Raw genomic sequence first — 15,565 nt, 5'->3', positions numbered from 1 at the left:
TTGGTACGAAATATGTGGTTGACGGTGTGAGTGGAGATGAGACAGAAAAATTTATGGCGAATTTGATGGACGAGGTTGCAATGTTGAAACGGAAGAATGAAATGCAGGTAGCGAATCTGGTTGGAGGGTTCGAGAGCATTTTCAAAGTTAAAGATGAAGAAATTAAAAAACTGGCAGAGGAAAATGCAGAGTTGAAGAGGACTGTAGCATGTTTGGAAGAGCAACTTGCGGATCAGGCCGTGCACAATGTCATGCAACATTACAATGGGTTCCTTGGTGAGGCTGTTGGTGAAATGGTACTTGAGAGGGACGCGGGGAGCGGTCTGCAAGGGGTGGGAAGCCGTGGTAAAGCGATTTGTAGCGATGTTATGGTAAATGCGTCCCCATTGTCATATGTGCATGGTTTCGGACGTGGTGGTGAGACGGACGTAAATGCTGGTGTGGGTCAGGGTGGGGAGCATGAAGTGGTTGTCATCAGTCCTGTGATTGGGGATGGTGGTGTGTTGAACGATGGTATGAATTCGTTTGTGCGTACTATAAAAGGAAAGGTTAGGAAAAATCTAAAATTACCAGAATTTGAATATCCGGAGGTGCGTTTGTGAAATTGGAAGGTGGGTAACAAAGGTGGAAGTGCACGGGACGGTAATGTTGTTCGTGGATTGGACCGTGTTGAGTGTGATGATGTTATTAACGTTGAAGAGGTTGGGGAAGTGGGTAAGAATTTTTCTGGGTTTGGTATAAACAACCGTAACACTGTGTAAAAGATGATGTCTGAGTGCGAGACAGGTATCATACGGACTGCGTATGACAGATATGGTGATGGGTGAGCAAATGTGTTGTATGTTGTTATTTGTTTTTTTTTTTTTTTTTTTTGACGTAATGTGTTTGACATGTGTTGCTTTATCTGAATGTGTTGGTGTGTAAAATGTGTGCAGGGCGGTGATGTGGGTTGGGTGAGTGGATGGTAACGCTGTTTACTTTTCTGATGTAAGAGCTATTGTGCGGCAGGGCGCTGTGAGAGGAAATGTAAGTTGTGGTGATTTTTTGTAGTAATTGGATATTGCAGTGCTAGTGAATGATAGATCGGTCGCACATGTTTTCATTGTGGGTGTGATGGTTCGCAGTTTGTTATTACCTTTTTGCAGGTGATAGATGTGTACGCCGAGGTGCTTACAGATGAGTAGGAGAAGTTGAATGTAGGGAAAGATTTCTTGGATAAATCTTACTTCTTTAACAGTATATGTTTGGTGAGGGTTTTACGCGTGCATATGTTTATGTGTTTGTTTGGTACGTTCTATCGTTTTATGTTGTTGATTATTTGGCTGATTTAGGACATGATGAAGAATAAGAATAAATTGGCCAGGGCGAAGTACGTGATGAATAACGTGTGTGCCGCAGGAGAAGCGCATTATTTCCATTTCCCCTTATGCCACCAATCGCATTGGACTCTTGTTGTGCACGACACGGAGGATGGTAATTGGAAACATTACAACTCGATGCGTAATAGGGGTGGTGCGGGGGATGCTCATACAAAGGAAGCTATGACGTTGATGAGTTTGCGCAGTGGTGATTTAGTGCATATGTTGGGTTTCCCCCGAAATTGCATGAGGGATAATATTAGTTTGTTTTATTTGGTAATTGTGCAGAAAAGAATTTTTTTCCAAGTGCAACGGGAGTCGATGGCTTCTCGTGGAGTGTTTGACGTTATCGGAACACAGGAAGTCGATATGCCAGTGGAGTCAGCCGTGGAATGCCCACAGCAAAGGCGTAATCTAGTTAGCGTAAATAATGCCACAAATTGGATCCATATCATTTTGTAATTTGGTTTTTTAATTATATGTTTGGTTTCACAGGCTTGACTGTGCGATTGTAGTTTACGCCATCATGAGACAGTACGTGCACCATGTGGATGTTGCGCGGTCTTTGCAAGGAGGCAACTGCAGTGTTCTTCAGGCTAACATGGTGAAGTAGTTGATTGGGGATCCGCTGAGAGGGGTTTGCCAGCAACATGGGGCAGACATTGGTATAATGTGGAAGATTATAATAATTTAGGATTTTTGGGGGTAGTGTAGTGAACTATGTGCGCATACAATTATTGTGGTTTGTTTGTTTTGTTTGGAACATGGGGAAAATGTTGATCTGTTTTTTGAGTTTTTTTGAAAGTTGGTGAAACTGTTTATTTGCACATGAATGTTTTTTGGTTGGTTTGTTGTGCTAAGATTGTGGATTCAAATTTATTTTGGCAGAACAACAGTGAGTGTGTGTGTTGGTTGTGTGTTTCTTGGAGTGGGTGGGTAGATTTTGTTTGTTTTTTAATTTTATTTTTGGGTGGTGGGTGTGTGGGGTTAATTTATGGTTCTCGTTTGGTTATTGGGCAACGGTGGGGTCAATTGATGTGTTGTTCGTGGGACGTGTGTATATAACGAGTGAGTGGAGTTGGACATTTTATAAGTTTGGGGGGGGAGGGGTTGGTGTTGTTTGAGTAGCGTGGCCAATTTTGTGGGAGCGTGTTCCGAATGTTTCTATCGTGCAGCGGATAGTGTATGGATGTAGTCGAAGGTGGGTGGTACGTTGTTTATGTTAGCTGAAAAGGTGTAGGGTGTGACCATGGTTGGCGTACGCTTTGAAATTAGTGTTTTGTTTCGTTATGACAATGTGAAGTATGTGTAGTGGTTGTTTTGTGTGGGTAGTAGTGGAACATGGTCGCTGGGGGTGGGAGTAATGCAAGGCCAACCACGTTGGACACTACGTCACCGTGTGAGGAAAGTAAGCATATAGGAAGCTATGTTGATGTTTGAAGGGAGTGTTGGTGTGAGTGTGATGGCGTGTTAAAATGACGAGAACGTGTCGGTTGGAAAGAAAATCATGTATTGTGTATCGTAAAGGGTATGTCATGCTGTATTAGTTTTTGTCACACATTTCTAGGATGGAAGTGGATGGAATTGAGTGATGTGAATGTGTGGTGATAACGTTAGAAGAAAAGGATGTGATGTAACTATGCTTGGCATACTGGCTGCGATAGTGTTTAAGTGTTATGTCTGACTTGGTTGCTAAAAGTGTTAGGAGTGTAGTGTCTAGTCTGTGCGACGCTATGTTGACGTTTGAGAGGAGTGTTTGTGTACGTGTAATGTCAAGCTAACACGACGATAACGTATGATGAGGAACGAATATAATGTAATGTGTTTGCTGGATGGAAGTGGATCCGAAATTGTTGTTATAGTCCCGGGGTAATGTGTTTGTGGCACTGCATAGTTACAGAAAATAGCAAACTTGTATGTAACGATTTATGTGGATGTGGCATGGTGATGTTACAAGAAAATAACTTGTTTACGTTAAATGTTCAAAAATTGGTGAGTGATTAAAATGTGTTGTTTTAGTGCCGCGGTAATGTTGGTACAATATGTGTTATTCTTTTTTTTGTTGGTAATGTGTGGATGTGTGAAATATGAAGTGTTGATTATTGTCGTAGTACACATATTATATGATTTGTACGTTACACATTGAATATTCGTAAAAGGGTGTGTAGTCGCACACTTTTTATATAATTGCCTCAAAAATGGATAGAGATTGTTCATGAAAATAACATAAACGTAAGTAAATATTTATTTGGCACTGTCACAGCGTAGGTACGGAAACTGAAAAATTGTAATGTTGAACGTTCGAGAATTCGTGAGCGGTTTAAATGGGCTCATTGCATGTTTTCCTGTTGTGGTTCCCCATGCGGCCACACCTGCCGCATCGGATCTGTTGCACATGCTCACCCCTTGATAGTATCCGCTCTTTTTTGGCCTGCCGGGAGGGCGTTTGACAGCGGGGGGTTTGATGAGGTAGTCATGCGGATCAAACGGTGGTTGTTCGACGGTTAGAATTGGGAAGATACTTACGGCGTAAGTCGAACGGTATTCTGATACATGGAAGTAGGTTTCTACAAGATCGTTCAAATCACGACCGCTTTTCCTAACGGCGACCATCGCGTGTGCGCAGGGGAACCCATTAAGTTGCCACTGGAAACATAAACATGTCTGGGTGCCAATGTTGACTGTAACCAAAGGGAATGAGTGGACCTCGTATACATCTGCATTTGATTGACTGACTCGCCATGAGCTGCCTTTGTTGAATGCTTTCTCCAAACGGGACTCCATTTTGGGACATATTGTACCAGTCCATGATTGGGATGCATCTCTACGCTTTGACATTTGACGCATTATTTTAGCTCTGATGTTATCAACCATCCTGGTGACTGGCAGATTAAGGGCCTCCCGTATCTATGAGTTGAATGATTCTGCAGCATTTGAGCACATCTCGCCGTACCGTCTTCCTCTACAATTTAAAAATGAGTTACAGGTGTTATGGATTGTAGTACGATGTGGAGGGTTTGGTAACATTGTGGAGGGTGAATTTTGTTGAGAATGATGGTGATGCACATTTCGTTTACCTGAAAAATGCATTAGCCCAATGTTGTGGTGGTGTGGTAGCAAGGAATTCAGATGCAACACCGCGGCCTGACTTTTGGAATTGTTCGAGTTTATTATTTAACGCGACAACCGTTGGTGCATATGCGCAGTGGCGTAATTTGCTCACCAACCCAGCCCGGTGCATACTGTTTATGTAATGCAACCTGTGACACAGATTTCTTTGCAAATGCTGCAAATAGAAGGCATGTTCCGCGTTAGGGAAAACAGTTGGCATTGCCTCCAGTAACCCGGCGTTCTGATCTGAAATGAATGTGAGTGGTCTGTCTCCATTTAGAACATGTGCGAGGTTTTATAGAAACCAAGACCAGTTTGTCGTGTTCTCGGAGGCGACCACAGCGAATGCTAGTAGGAATAACCCTGTTGCACATGGATGGACGTTGACAGCAATTGTTGAAAAGTAGATTTTGTGAATGCTAACCGTGAATATATGGATGGTGGAAATGTTTATGTATGATAGAATGATGTGTTAGTACGAAAAATTGGTGGGGATACGAACCTCCTTGGCAGTGGCTGCTAGTAAAAATCCTTTGAAACGACCTTTGAGGAATGTGGCATCAAGGAAAAGGAGTGGACGACAGTGGGTGAACCCATCGATGCATACCTTCAAAGATATGAAGTATCTTGTGAACTGGTGGGTGTGGTCATCGTGCTCGAGGGTAACGTAATTGCCGGGGTTGTGTTCCATCACAGCAGCGTTGTACCACCGCAACTAATCGAATGAAATTGAATGCGCGCCAAATAGTTCCCCCCTTGCTTTTTTAACCCAAAACCACGCTGCACGGTAAGTTATGTCCAGACCATAATCTTGTTTCATCTCAAGTATAACTTCGTTTGGACATGTAAGCGGCCTGTCACGTATCCGCTCTGCCATGATGTCGGCCACCAGGTCAGATCCAACAAGCCGATTTGTGGATGTGCGTACAGCAACACCACAGGTATGTTCACTAACCCATTTGCGGAGGTAGAAGAACCCATTCGCCTCCAATTTTCTGGCATGAACATTCCAATTGCAGCCTTTTGTTGCAGACATTGCGCAAATGGCGGTAATCCGGACAAAGTCATTTTTAACGTAAGTGAACTTAAAGCCGCACTGAACAGCATATTTGCACAACACATTGTGGAATTTAGCTGCGCCACCTTCAAAATGCTGTCCTATATGAGGGAACCCATTTGCCCATGACTCAGACATGAATACCTTATCATTATGGGGGCAGAATGTCTGCAACAAGTCAACCTCATCATCTATGTCGAAATTGTCCAACACACTTGGGTGACGCGGCGATAATGTTTCGCTAACACTATGATTGTTGGATTGGATCCATGTGTCCACACCAAAATTTTGTTTGACAACCACGTTGACAACCTGTAACCAGAACGACCGCGCAAGACAAAGCATATTTTCCACGTCAACATCATTTTGTAACGTGAACTCATTGTACCCTGGTATTTTGAAGAAAAATAATATGTTCCCCGGGGTGAGTTCCTTGAATTTTGAACAAACGAATTCGACTAGTTTGTCATATGTGTGTGGCGGTTGTGGGTTGTACGCAACATTCGTAGATTGGTAACAACACATAAGCATTATAAATGCGTCCATCTGTAAGGGAAAGATGTGTAATTCGTATACAAATACGCACCGTTAGTGCAAAATGATACACTCCCCCCCTCCTCCATATGAACAGAGAAAAAGCACTCCCCCACTCCCCCATATGCACAAAAAACAAACACACCCCCTCCCCCACATGAACCCCACAATTGAAAAATAGACCTACAGAAAGAACCTTGTGCAATAACATAAAACAATATAAGTCGAACAGGAAAAAAAATGAAATCCTAAACGATTGCATTGATTAATCACCGAACGTGGTATACCGGCGAATTTCCCGACAACAATGTAACAACATATAAATGCAACTGATAAAAAAGAACCGAGTACACGCACAAAATGAGTACACACACCAAAACAATGTTCAATGACAGCCTCAACATTGAGTGATCCTGAATGTGCAAATGTTGAATAATAAAATGGTCTCATAACGTACCTGTGAAAAAAACGACCGGTAGAAGCCAGTGATCCACGTAACCCCACACAACAACCTTAACCGTGTTGTCCTACTCCAAACAACAGAAAGCAATAAAACCCTAGCCCCTCCATCTGATACCTATGTGAACTGATATCTTGAACTCCCCCAAAACGTGACTTGCACATATCAAAAATAAACGCATAAGAATCCTCATAAAATTGGAACGTGAGGGCATATATGTTAGGCTACACCCTATTTCCATTTGAAAAAGGACTACCCAGTAAGAAAGTACTCACTAAATGGACTTGTCAAACAAAGGGAAAAAACGGGGGACCAAATGGACCATAATTTACTATAATAGGATTTTCCAATAAATTTCCCTAAATATTAGTACATATGAGTGTATAAAATAAATCAAAAAAGAAAAAAAAATGTACAAAAGAAATTAATGTGTGTAATTAAATCAAAATATTTTGAAGGTTCTTAATTTTTATCATGAATTTTGAAGATTTGAGAGTAGTTATATATGGTATGAATAATATAGTAATATAGTAAGAAGTAATTTTTTATTTTTTTAAAGGAAATAAAACTTGGCCCGAATTTGTGTGGCTTGAATGTGTCAAAATGATGTCGTTTTACACTTAAAATGACGTCGTTTTGGGTGTTTCGAGCCATGAGTGTTCGGGCCACCTAGCATTGTTATTTTTTTTTATCTTTCTTTTTGAAAACTATAAATTACGAAATTATTAATATTTTGACAACTATTACTTTAATGGATTAGCTAATACTATTTTTTAATTCAATAAATCTACATATTCATTATGAGGTTTGGAAACTCTCACAATGCGCCTCACGAAAACCCCATTTTACTTATATAATATATATAGATAGATAGATAGATTTAATAAGAATTTATATTTGTTTTAGATATTTTTAATACCCAAATTATTATTTTTAGATTTTTTATAAAAATAATTTAATAATCCCATCACTAACTATAGTGTATGGGAGATGTTGAAAAGTGTGGCAATATGTACGGGAGAAGTCAAAAAAAGCTTATGGGTTAGGAGAAATCAATAAATGCTGAGATATTTTTTTTAGATCAAAAAAATTAGAAAATTAAAATTGAGATATTTGAACTCTCACAAAGTTGTGGGTTAGAAACCCCATTTTCCTTATATAATATATAGATAGATGTCACTTTTACTGTCTACCACATCTATAAATACTAAATAATTTTAAATAAAATATAAAATTTTATCAAAGTTTTATTTTTTTTAATAACTATGCATAAACATATACATATTTATTATTTTACTATAAAAAATACTAATATATATTTATTCACCAATTTAGTAAATAAATGTGTCACGCCCCAAAATTTAGACAATTAAATATTAAATTAGAACTAAACCTCAATCAATATTCCATTATCCAAATCCTAGGGGTGAAACAAAAAGACTAAATGCCAACCAAACCATCCACCATAATTTCATAACTAACCAATACCTCCAACATTAAAGTAACAATACAAAGTAAAAATAACTTAAATAATGTACGGTTACAAACCATGCCAAATTATCTCAATACTAAAGTCATAAAAAAAATAATAATAAATACATAAACTAATATCAACCCTAAACTCAAGAAAACAAAAGAAGTCCAAACGACAAGTCCAACAACTATAGTAATTCAACGTCACCACCGTAGCCCCAACTAATCCTGCAAAGGAAGCTCGACTGCGCTCAAACAGAACACACCCGAGTTGCCAAGAGACAAAACGGGTCAGTATACAGGTATACTGGTATGAGTACAAGATTTAACACTCACGTGTCCACCAAACACAAACAAAAATACATTTAATTCTTGTTACGGGACAAGACAAGTAGTTCCAACCGCACCGAGACGAATGGGTAGTTTCCCGAGATACGGTGGCATTTAGTTTCTTGTCCATACACAACGAAATATAAATTGATTATAAAATAAACAAAATAGAAATAAAAATATGGTGGGCCAGCCCTGCATAAAAAAATTAGTAAGACCCACCATCCTGCAAAAAAATAAAGTTAGTATAATTTAATCATAAGTAAGTTGCTGAAGAAGTATAAAAATGCACCGTTTCATGCTTAAATAATTCGAACTGACCAAAACTCAAAGAACGAAAGTTGTACAGAATCAAATTTCCTAAAAGACACACTATTTAATTATGTCTACAAGATCATAATATCATTCATTTCTAATCACTATTCCAGAAGGGAATTATTGTGTTTTCCTTTTTAGAAGTCTATATTTTGACTTTGTAGCTTAAGTTAATTATAAATGTTTCTTTCAACGTTATTAAAAGATTCAATAACGATACCATTTTAGTAAATTGGGTCTTTTCTTTCTAATTCTCATAGGTTTCAGTCTCCTAACGTGGAGTACAAATTTTCCTTTTATTCAAACAAGTTTCCAAAAGTATATAACTTTGTTAGACTAAGTAGAAGTCCCAGTTTTGTTTTTGTTTTTGTTTTGCTTTTTTTTTTTTTTTTTTCATTTTCATCAATTGATCAAGTCTTGCTCACATTCTTCTAATTTTGACAGTGTCAAGTCAAGTCTTAGCGATGCTCTAATAATTTTTAGCAATCTTAGGTTGAGTTTTAAATGGTCAAACAAACGAGTTCCATCTTTATCAAATACTGATTAAGACCAATTCAAATAAATCACACACACATAAACTTTTAACTCCAAATTTCTATACATGCATTTAAAGCATTCCTACTAATTCCTACTTTATAGTTAAGTACTAACCTTTAACCAATTGACTCATTTGAGTTTTCTCCGGGCCTTTAGAACAATCTTTTACTAGATGCCCCATCTTTCCACACTTGAAACATACTCCAGTAAGTCGATGACACAACCCTCTATGTCGCTTGTGACATGTGGAACATAGTGGACGAAACTTACTACCTTACTTAGAATTGCTTGACTCTCCTAGGATAAATTTCTTAGTCCTTTCCTTTGGTTCTTTCTTCGACTTCACACTTAACTTTTTCTTTTGGTTTTGCGTTTTGTCATAGCATTGTTGCATAGCTTTCATTACTCCCTCAAGTACTTCTTCTACCTTGTCCAGTCGTTCTGCCAAAGTCTCAACTTTCAAATCATTCTTACTTTTTGCCATCCTTTCCTAATGATAGAAAAGAAGGGCCAAACACAAATTGATGGTTGATAACACTTGGTTTAATGTCAATTGACTTAAAATATAACACAAAACGCATATCATATACGAGTAAGCATACACACACAAGCATATAAGGACACTGGTAGGGTAATCTATTCATTCCCATGGAATTTACCAATAATTTCCGATTCGAACCTACGCTGGCCAAACGTGATTCCAATCGGACTTTCAAGGTCTTTCAACAAAGGCATGAGACTCTACAGTTCAACATTTCACATAATAGGTTCCCACCAAAATATGCCATCTTACATATCAAATAACTTCTCTCATCATTGGTTACCACAATTTCACATATTTCATTGGTCATCAAATTCCTCAATTCCCAAATATTCTCATAGTCCAATTAGACATTTAACCCATATAGCTTTCATGACTTTCATTAAAGATTCTAATTTTGCATAATATTACGTTTCCACAAACCAACATACTTATTCTCACCAACGTACTAGTCAAATATTCTGATTTTCTTATAACAGTAGAAATTTTCGAAATTCCACCATAATTCTTAGCTTTCGGCCTCAGTGCTAAACTAATTCAACACATTCCAGTTTCCTCATAATCGTTGAAATTTCAAAATAACCTCTTATAACACTATATTCTCACAAATCTTTACACATGTGCTCACTAATATTCCAATCAACAATCCTAATTTCCTTATAATGTGAAAATTCCTCATAACATCTTGTTTCCACAAATCGACATACTGGTACTCACCAATGCTTAAGTCAAAGTTCAAATTTCCTCATAACATTAGAAATTCCACAATAACTCTTAGCTTTTAGCCTCGTTACTTAACTTTATCAAACACATTTCGATCTCCTTATAATCATTAAAATTCCATAATAGCTCATAATACTTAGTTTCAATACTTAAACATATTACACAGTGTAAATACATATTCCTGAATGCACAACTTACTACTTACTTTCTATATGCATGAAGCTTAAATTTGTTCTAGACATTTCAATGCTCAATGGACACGTGTGTGAGATATTAACTCGTACTCTGATACCACTCTGTCACGACCCAAACCAACCCCTATAGGTTTAGCATCGTAACCGGCCAATAATCCTTGGGTTACCAAAGGCCTTTTGACTGAATAACATATAATTAGGGGCTGCGGAAGCAAATAACAATAATACAACATTCATTGAGCTGTACAGATTTATATGAGACAGAAAAATTTTAAAACTTAATATACATACATATACACATCATCATATATAAACATATAAATAAGCTAGACAAAAAGAGACTTAGTCCTATTTACAAAATACACAAAGACTTGTCTAACTGAACGGAAAAACAAAACTTTAACTTATACACTTAGCCATAACCACTAGACATGTTTGGAACCTCCACGGGAGGCACATAGGTTGGCTGTCGAAAACTGATTCCAAGCAGACGCCTCTAAGCTTGGTTACGCGCTTAATCACCTACATATATATATATAACCAGTGAGCTGGTGGCCAGTGAATAATAACAGAGTAAAGGGTTGAATGAATGATGTCCATAATAGTTGCAGACAATAAAATTCAGTAGTTGTCAGAAATGGATTCATAATCATGTTCATAAATCATAGTTCATAGCAGATACAGATTCAGAATTATATTCATAATCAAAATTTGCAGTTAATCATACGTGATACATTCATTAGCACTAGCAGAAACAGTTGACCCATAAAGGGATGGCCATAAAGGCATATAGTTGACCCACAAAGGGACGGCCATAAAGGCATACAGTTGACCCATAAAGGGACGGCCATAAAGGCATACAGTTGACTCACGTGCACGGATACGGTACAGTTGACTCATCAGACATTCAGTTGGCCCATAAAGAGACGTATACATAAGGATCCTTAACGGTTGACTCATGAGACGTACAGTTGGCCCATAATTAGGACGTAACAGAACAGATAACAAATGTCATTTGAAGTTAAGAATACCACGAATACACTTCAGAAACATTGGACAACCATTCATTTATACAGAAACTAATATTTCAGAAATAGATCATCTTATATTATTCAAAAAATACTAAAAATTGAACATAGCTTTACAAAGTTACTACTCACAGTGGGTTAAGTCAATACAAGGCCTCGGATGCCCACCTATATAAATCATATAACAAAAACACAATAGAAGCACCATTCAATATTCATTTCATTTTAATTCAACTTTCTTTATGTGTTTCTAGTTTATTCCATGATTATGTGAGTTCAATTGGTGCCTAAGAATACTTAGAATGTCATGAGGATGCAATTATGCATTTAAAAGAGTTAGTTAAAAATTGATGAAAATATAGTCCTCGCTCGAGCGGACTGTAAAATTTTGGAAAACTCCTGGGAGCTCGATTTTCATGCTCGAGCGAGACTTTCCTCGCTCGAGTGGACAGTGTGAATTCTGGAATCTCCAGAATTGTAGTTGAAGTTCAAATTTGATATTCAAAGCCTCAAAACTTGTATATTTGGTACAAAAATATGGAGAACCATTGCATAATTTAATAAACACTCTCAATTAGAAATCATTTATTCAAAATCATGCTCCAATTGTCCAAATTTAGATTTGATTTATTTTCTCCATATGAAACCCAATTTCAAACCAACAAATTTCAAAACATGAAGTAAACTTTCAAAACTCTTGAAAAATTCATAATGCATGTACAATTGAAACTCAATTTCATGTTAAGATAACTAAATTCAAACCCAAAGTAATTAATTCCAAATTTCCATAACTATGAGTCTACTTAATTTCTTACTTAAAACCTTATTTCTTACAAAATCCATGAGACTAATTCCATAACTTTCTTAATTCATGACGCATGGAGGATTATCTAAAACATGAAATTAAACTTATAAAACTCTTAGAAAAATATTTGCATGTGTGAAATTAGGATCAAAATTCAAACCAATTACATCCAAAATTCCTTTAATTCAATATTAAGTTCCAAAATGTCCATGAATTCTTAATTTCCCAAAACTTGCTCTTCTTATACCCAAACATGAAATTAATTCTTCAAATCTCTTAAAATTCATTGATGCTTGTAAATGTGAAGTCCAAATTCATGAGGAATAACACAAATTAAACTCACTTGATAAATTTTCCAAATTAATTTCTTAGTTCTTGACCTTAATTCTTTTCTTTTCATTATATGTAAAATTACATACAAGTAGATTCTATTTCTTCTTGATTTTCAAAACAAGAAATTGAACATGTGAGCCATAATTTTGTTTTTGAAAACATGCAACTCTAATGTTATGCAAGATCTTCAAAACCAAGTTCAAAATGATGAAACATGATACATGCAACCATAGATGTGAACTTAGTTTACTATTCATCATCTTCTTGACATTTCTTAACAAATTTCATAAAATTGAACTCAATCTCATCATTAATTTCAAGTGTAATACATGAGCTTTACAAAATTAAGGTTGAAATCCTTACCTTTAATCTTCAATTTGGTGAATTATTCTTCAATCCTTCACTTTCTTAGCTTTTCTTTCTTTAGCTCTCTACCTCATCTCCAATTCTTAGCACAAAAGTGGGTTTCTCTCTCTACACTCTTGAGATCTCCAATTACCATTCTCTTGCTTCCTCTCTTTTTCTTTTTTGTTTTTGAGCTTCAGCAGGATATACATTGACTCAGACACACACCTCACTTCTTGACCTCAACATAGCACACGTGCACTCTCTCTTGATTTCCAACGCATCACATACACACACATACACAGATTTCTCACTACACCCACACCATTTAACCCCCAATACTAATTTAGTCCATTATTCAATTTATGTCTAGGAATAATTTAATTAAGCATCACTTAATCTTAATAAATTTTAATTAACACAAAATTAGTTAATTATAACTAATCTCAAATCCCACATAATTTAATTAGTCTAATTGACTTCCATTAGAATCTAACTAAATATATTTAAATTTATCAATCCAAATCAGATTTTTAATCAAACTCCTATAAGGTTCCAAATATTAAATTAAACTTATTTTCATCCTAAATTTTGGTTTCTCAAATCATTTAGGCCTTCAATTTCTGATCAAACACCAAATTTTCGTCAATAAATTACATATTCAAATTGGACCTCCCATAAATGAATTTAATTCATAATAATCACAATTCTCAATCCTCATAATTTAATTAACTTAATTAACTCCAATTCGGACCTAATAATCAGATCTCCATTTTACTAAACTGAATCAAATATTTAATTAAACTCCTACATGGTTTGATACTTGAAATTAAACTGAATCCACTCATCAATTATCCCTTCTTGAGCCACTTAAGCTTTTAATTCTAACTCCAAAATAAATTCTCAATAGAATCATACATGAATTAATCTCCATAATTTTTATAAATCCTAGATTAAATTAGAATAATTACTAATTAAAAATTCAAATCTCCTTGATTAATTAAGTGCTAATCATTGTACGTGGTGGGGTTGTCACAATATATTTATAAAATTTTATCAAAATTTTCAATTTTTTTAATAACTATGCATAAACATGTACATATTTATTATTTTATTATAAAAAATACAAACATATATTTATTTATCAATTTAATAAATAAATGAGTTAAGTGGTTCATGTTTGGTCAGGTTGCTGCTAAATCCAGTTTAGGTGGACTGTATGGATGGTAGATGTTAAGCTTCCGTAGTCAATTTCTTAAATTGGCTTCTAATGGAAATCATCCAATTATTGGAGTAAAAGAAGTTGTAGTCAATCGCAATTTGTTTTGTAGTTCACAAAATTCATAAATTGTTAGGATAAAGCTTGTGTTCTATTGTCAATGTTACTTGGCTTCTTTAGTAATGATATTGTATTTGTGTTGCAACTTTCTGAGTCACTGTTTTTTCAATCAAGTTGTGGAGGGCCAAATCTCCTTTATATAATTCTTGAATCTGAGTCATTCCTGTTATTAGTGGAGTGTAATTTTGATGTTTGTTTTTGGGCTATGCCCATGTAAAAGAAAAAGTAATAAGCCTGGTCTTGGCTAAGAGTGATGAAAATAACAAGTGTACTTCCATGATGCAAGTGCTGTCTGCTCCCAGCTGTGTTGCTGTGGGTTCAAGTCATGTGAATTAGCCTGGTCACAAAAAAGTTGGGGGTACGACTTGCCAACTAAGTACCTATTCTGCACTGGGTATGATGACCTTCGATCATTGATGCAGTTAATACAAATTAGTCTTTATTGTATACAAATTAGTCTTCATTGCCCCAATTCATGTACCAACATGATTCATGAATAAGTTGGTCAGCAAATTCTTTCTTCACAGATTGAACTATGAAAGTGGTGGATCATATATCATGGAAAGATTATAGGGAGTCTTGGTCATAGCTCCCTCATTTAAACTAGTGTAATGACACCATTTTAAGGCTTTCGCACTGTTAACATATTTGCAGCTTTCACATTACATAAGTTAAGTTACTTATTGTGTTTGTATTGATTGTAGGATAAATTTGAGATTGGGGATAATTACGAGGAGAATTCACTATCCCAAAAAGTTGTGGAAAAGAAGTGTTATGTGTTATATAAAGATTAGAAGTGCAGAATGAAGAAGAAATGGGAGAAGCTTGTGGATGCGGGAATTGATCCCTATGCTCATCCATACAAAGGAATACAATCCGATGATTGGAAGTATTTGATTGACCAAGTATGGTTGGATCCTAAAAGCAAGGTATGTTATGATTTAGTTATTACTTAGTACTCTTTATCATTGTTTAACTATATATGTAACAAACCCTTATAATCTGGATTATGTAGCGTCGCTACGATGCCGGCAAACTAAATAGGAGCAAGCTACCCTACAATCACAGTAGTGGGTCGTGAT

At 36.2% G+C, this 15,565-nt stretch overlaps 2 long non-coding RNA genes across 2 annotated transcripts in view; both read right to left on the bottom strand.

Annotated features, from left to right (window-relative positions):
- The window catches only part of LOC145789451 (uncharacterized), a 207,988-nt gene that overhangs the window by 160,392 nt on the left and 32,031 nt on the right, over positions 1–15,565 (bottom strand). The window lies entirely within an intron of this gene.
- Positions 10,884–13,379, bottom strand: LOC114315859 (uncharacterized). The gene is made up of 3 exons (XR_003647941.2): positions 13,163–13,379; positions 11,794–11,829; positions 10,884–11,155 (listed from the first exon to the last, which is right to left on the bottom strand). It is a non-coding gene; the product is annotated as an uncharacterized LOC114315859 (long non-coding RNA).

The sequence above is a fragment of the Camellia sinensis genome, chromosome 1 (genome assembly GCF_055761805.1).
Source record: "Camellia sinensis isolate YWXY chromosome 1, ASM5576180v1, whole genome shotgun sequence".
Taxonomy (NCBI): Eukaryota; Viridiplantae; Streptophyta; class Magnoliopsida; order Ericales; family Theaceae; genus Camellia; species Camellia sinensis.
Note: the sequence above shows the minus strand (reverse complement) of the source record. Positions and strands in the feature narration are given on the sequence as shown.